This window comes from Cryptotermes secundus, unplaced genomic scaffold (genome assembly GCF_002891405.2).
Source record: "Cryptotermes secundus unplaced genomic scaffold, Csec_1.0 scaffold970, whole genome shotgun sequence".
Taxonomy (NCBI): Eukaryota; Metazoa; Arthropoda; class Insecta; order Blattodea; family Kalotermitidae; genus Cryptotermes; species Cryptotermes secundus.
The window spans coordinates 167321-173017 of record NW_019744131.1 but is presented as its reverse complement, the minus strand read 5'-3'; positions in this window follow the sequence as shown (position 1 = coordinate 173017).

Sequence of the window (5697 nt, the reverse complement as noted above, 5' to 3'; positions counted from 1 at the left end):
TCCGTCAGGACTGCTGCCTCTCCAGAGTAGTCACCAACAGCGAGTAACAGGAGTGAGTAGCCAAAAGGGAGTAACAGGAGTAACCTCCCGGACGTTAAATCGGTGTTGGCCCGAATCCGGTGTACAAATTCAAAGTGCTTCAGCCTGGTAATGTGTTGTAGTTCACATCTACAATAAAGAGCAACAGTGTTGGTGAAGTGCGTGTTTTCTGTGTTCTCTCTCTCCTTGTGTGAGCAAGGCCCAGAAGTCGCCCTGAGACAGAACCTCGTCCTACCGTCTGAGCAGTCGGAACCCCAAACGTCCGCCTATCCAAATCCCCACCTTTGTTTTCCCCGTTCCAAACTCGTGGATTTCACCCAAGTCCACTGGCGCCCATACAAATTCAAATTCAGAGTAATCACACACCCTACCCTGAACCAGACAGCAACAAGGAAGCGGCGGATGAAAGTGGAGACCACAAAAGGGCGAACGTGACGGCGAGTTATAAGTGACGCCGAACGTAGAGGCGAACGTGAGGGCGGTAAAAATCAGTAGAGATGAGATACTTCAGAAGAGATGAAGGTTGCACTAGATTAAACCATATTAAAGTTGAAAATATTAGGGAATGACTAAAATTGCAATCAATACAAAATAAAATAGGTTGTCATAAACATATTTGGATAAACCATTTGGTTAGGACTGATGGAATAATATCGAAACAGACTGTACTGTATAGAACGGATGAACGCAGGGACTCGGGGAGACCTCGGTAAAGATCGAATGAGTACGTGTAACCAAAACAAGCTTCATTGCCTACACCATGATATGAAGAAGAAGTAGGTGAAGAAGAAGAAGAAGAAGGACTATGAGCTATATGAGGAGGATTTAATGCACCAATATTAGTTTGAATCTTCAACCTGTTGAAGACAGAAATTCTTTAAATTGGACTCGAGAAGCTGATTTCAATTCAAAGAGAAATAAAGCCCTCAGAACCTGTGTCCGCTTAGATCGCTGTTGTTTTTGTTAGAAAGGCTCGCATGGCTGTAGAAACATTTCACCATCTCAGCATGCGCTACGTCTCGCATCTGTCACACAGCTCTTTGTTGATGCTATCTCATCCAGCCTGTCCATTTGATACGCACGTCAATACAGAACGACAGGTCCAGCGCTACTAGAGTGCGTAGCAGTCCCTAATGCGGTACATCAAGATTTCCAACGGAATTATTTGTAGTTTATTATGCTTACTTGTGGCCTGTTTATAAAGTGTGGCAGTTAATTCGTCAAAACACGGAAACGTTCTAATTTATAAATGAGAAAATAAGTGTAAATGCTCCCTCGTGTGTCTCCACCTTATCGTAGTGTGGGGGTTTGAGTATGCCAAGGACCCTGAGAGCTATACCAGCGGTAGCGTAGCTACTGGCAGGGCCTCCCTTGCTGGACAGGTCAAAGGGTAGGCATCAGAAGAAGAGAGATAACAAAAACCAAAAACTGATGACAGAAGCAGCGTCATCAGTAGCAACTTGAAGCACAGAGCAAATGATGCCCGAGATGGTTCAAGTTCGTATAGCAACAGTCGTGACCAGAGTGGTTTGAACGGCTGTTGTACTGCGATGTGGAAAGCAACTGGAAAAACTACCACAATATCACTTTTCCTGGATAGTCTCTTTCCAAAAACAGAAGATCGCATTAAGTGGAGGAACTGTTTTGGAAGAGACTGTGGACCTGTCGTCTGACATTACTGATGAATGAATGAAATGTAAATGCATTTAGAGTTCGTGCAGCTAACACGTTGGTTATTGTCAGGAGCCTCTGGTCAAGGCTTACACTATCTAGTCGCTGTGCTCTTTGATCATCTTATTAGTAAAGTTTTCATAGCTGTCACTGGAATACGCCATTTCTTGAGACAGTAAACCGACTCATATGTCATGCATATATCGATCACAGTGATATTTTATGCTACACACTTGGTAGGATATGAATTCAAAAATTTCTTGTGAAATATACACTTCAGAGGCCATACGGAAAAAACAGAGTGTTCAGCATTTCGTAATATATTTTCCTGGTTTCTTGTTACTCGTCCCGCAGTCATGAGGAACCGAGATGATATTTAGGCTTTGGATACTTATAATCAATGGGATTTAGCGGTACTCTTGCATAGGAGATTTTCACATTTTGAATTTTCTTCTCGGGCATCCACATACAGACAGTGCCTGTGATATATATTAGAATTAGTATTTCTGTCCGTAACGGAAAAAATTTCAAAAGTCTCGTATCTACTCGTACAGTGCGAGATGGAAACATGATAGTAAACACACCGGCAAACATGCTTTTAGAAAAAAAGAAGGCTGTACTTGTAAGAATGACGAAATTTGAAGAAGACCTGATCCTTTACAGGTAGATAAGATTATTTCAGTTATCACAGTTTCCCTGCCATTGCCCAAAATATGTTGTTTTTTTTTGGCACTACAGCCCCAGTGGGCCTAGGTCTACGTCCATGAACTTCTCCGTTCACTTCGGTTTTTCTTGATCCTTAGGCGGGTAATCAGTTCGTCGTAAGGCCTCTACCTGTACACAAACACAGAGAAACGCACACACACACAATCTAAACATCCATGCCCTGGGTGCGATTCGAACCCACGATCCCGGTTTCCAAGCGAGCGAAGACAGTACATGCCTTAGACCGCTCGGCTACCGTGACCAGCACTCAAAATATGTTATTTTTCATAAATTACAGAAGAAGAGTAATTTTTGATATTCCTAGACCTATGCGCCTTAATCCGAACGACTTCAGAAGCAGTATTAGTTTTTAGCAACGTTCATTTTCTTGATATGCCGCTACATGAAATACAAAAAATGCCACTTTTGCTGAAATTTGTCGATCACATACACCTAACTCCCCGACTCGTTTCGGTCCTTATCAGGCCATATTTAGAGGTTCTGTTTTCACGAAGATTGAGAGAAATTTTACATGTTACATAGTTCGAATTCAAGTCGTAATTATTCAGAATTACTTTATCCTAATCCTACAATGCCGATCACAGTGGTCGAGCGGACTAAGGAATGACCCATCTTCGACGGCTCCAACCCTGGGATGGTAGGTTCGAATCCCACTCAAGGCATGGATGTCTGTGCGTGTTTATTCTGTGTTCCTATTGTTCTGTGTGTAGGTAGCGGCCTTGCGACAGGCTGACCCGCCGTCTAAGGAGTCCTTACACTTTGTATGGATTAACAAACTGTAAAAGCGGCCAAGGTCCAAAGGCCTGTAGAGCTGTAGAGAGAGAGAGAGAGAGAGAGAGAGAAACCTAAGATAATTACAATTATTACTAAATTTTTTTTTTGGCACTACAGCCCCAGTGGACCTAGGCCTACCTCCATGAATTTCTCCGTTCACTTCGGTTTTTCTTGATCTTACACATTCGGTAGGACTCCTTGGGCAGGTGATCAGTTCGTCGCAAGGCCTCTACCTATACACAAACACGGAGAAACACACACACACACACAAACTAAACATCCATGCCCTGAGTGGGATTCGAATCCACGATCCCGGTTTCCAAGCGAGCGAAGACAGTACATGCCTTAGACCGCTCGGCTACCGTGACCGGCTATTACTAAATTAATAAACCTAATGTTACGTTAAATCTGTGGTTCAGTGTAGTTTTTCAGCTGCATACCATGTCCTTTGCCAGCTTGGTGCTTGTCTCCTCTGTTTCTGGTGGTCGTAATACTGTGGTGCGTTTGGGTAAATGCAGGTTGCAGGAGGTCGAATGTAGACATTTTGTATGCATGCCCGTACCATTAACCTATGCATGTCCTAATTCGATGTGAATTCCAACAGAATAAGCAGCTGTGATAAATGAACGACAGTTTGTATTTCATAAACTGCGGACATTATACGAATCGCTGACATCAATAGACTCTCAACCTACGCTCGAAACAAGTCCGGCCACAGGTAGGCACACAGGAATTCATCTGCTGTTGGACTGTGGGCAACAGGCAGAGAGCGACGGGTATGAGCGCGAGAATAAAAGCTGTGGACCTTGAGATTCAAAGAGTTGGCATCTCGGTTTGCTTTTTGTGATAGACTGAGTGAAGGGGAGTGTGTTTAACAAAGATGAAGAAATCCGTTGGAAGGTACATCTGTCTGTTCTCTTCTCTGCCTCCCACTTTTTGTTTCTACTTTGTTAACTTCTCCTTTTCTGGAGCTCGCAGATCTACATTTTTCATAAACCATTATGTGTAAGCAGTTCTGCAGAAAGACAGTTGCGAGGAACTTCTATTTTCCTTGCGTTCAACTCTTTAACCGACGAAGTCGGACTGTTACAACTGAATAACTCACAGACAAAATAACTGACTCATTAACTAACCCCATTAAAATTATATACACGAAGATCGAGAATTACTGGGTGCTTGGAATATTTCTATCGTCAGGTATTCTAGAAACTAGGAAACACGACTTTTCGGAAACTGGATCTCTTTCCGGCCTCAGGTTAGGTTGGGTCCCTTAGAAAGAGCTAACCTCAGTCACTGGACCAATGTTTGAGATTAGCTCTTTCTGAGGGACTGAACTGACTAGGTGACTTCTGCCCAACTGAGGATGGAAACAGGTCCAGTTTCCGAAATGTCATGTTTTATAATTTCTAGAATACGGGACGATGGAAAAAGTCCAAAAACCTAGTAATTCTGAGCGTTTTACTCCATCGTCAGAACTCCTTAGAGTCTACGAAGATTCAACATCATCAGGAGATGTGATCATTTTTGGATATTATCCTGAGCCCGTTCAAACAAATTCAGAGCTTCAAAACCTATTGTCACCTATTGGGTATAGTACGCGACAAATAACTTACGTGGGTCTCGGATTTAGCGAATCTTTATTGGACTCTCACGCTTACACACCTTACAGTTATCACCACTTGGAGTGTCACTTGACTTCTTGCCCAGTACTCCAATGCGACGTCTCAACTATCCTTGGCCGTGGTTGAATCTCAACTGTCTCTGGCGGCGGTTCTTCCTATACTGTCTTCTTGCTGTCTTTCTTCTATATCGTATTGCGTCTAGGTTCCAACTAACTTGCAAACGCCTTCGACCCCTTTTTATAACCTCTGCCGCTGCCATGCAATGAACCCTCGTTATAACCGTGGAGACTCATCTCTGGGGAGATTTGGCGTTCTTTACGCAACGGCTCTCTGTTGGGATTACAGTACCGCTATTGTCACTTCCTATGCAAAGGTCTGTTCTAGCGTTTCCATGGAAGTAACTCTTCTGGATTCCAAACATGTGACACTATTCTTTCGATATATTTTAATAGCATTCTTCAAACTACGATTGGCTTACATCTCCTAAGTGAACTCTGTTGTCTTAAGGTTTTTCAGACTGTGACTGCGTGAAAGCACAATTTACTAGCACTATAAATTACGGGCCTTTCTCTCGCAACAGATATTTTCAACGGAATAATAAAGGTTATACATGCGAACTGTGTTCTTTAAGATTCACTCAGAAACGTTAAGTTCTTTCTAATTCTGTCGCTGTTTACTTTCCATACAGTACAGACAATTCTTCGTAAGATGAGGCACCGGCTACACAATTAATTAATCTGCAACATCATGGGCCTCCTATACATTCTTATATAAATGATATATCGAACTTTCAATTGGTCCATAGAAACGTAAGAAGAGCAAAAATCAACGACCGATTCGATTTTGTATAACATTAATTAAGTTT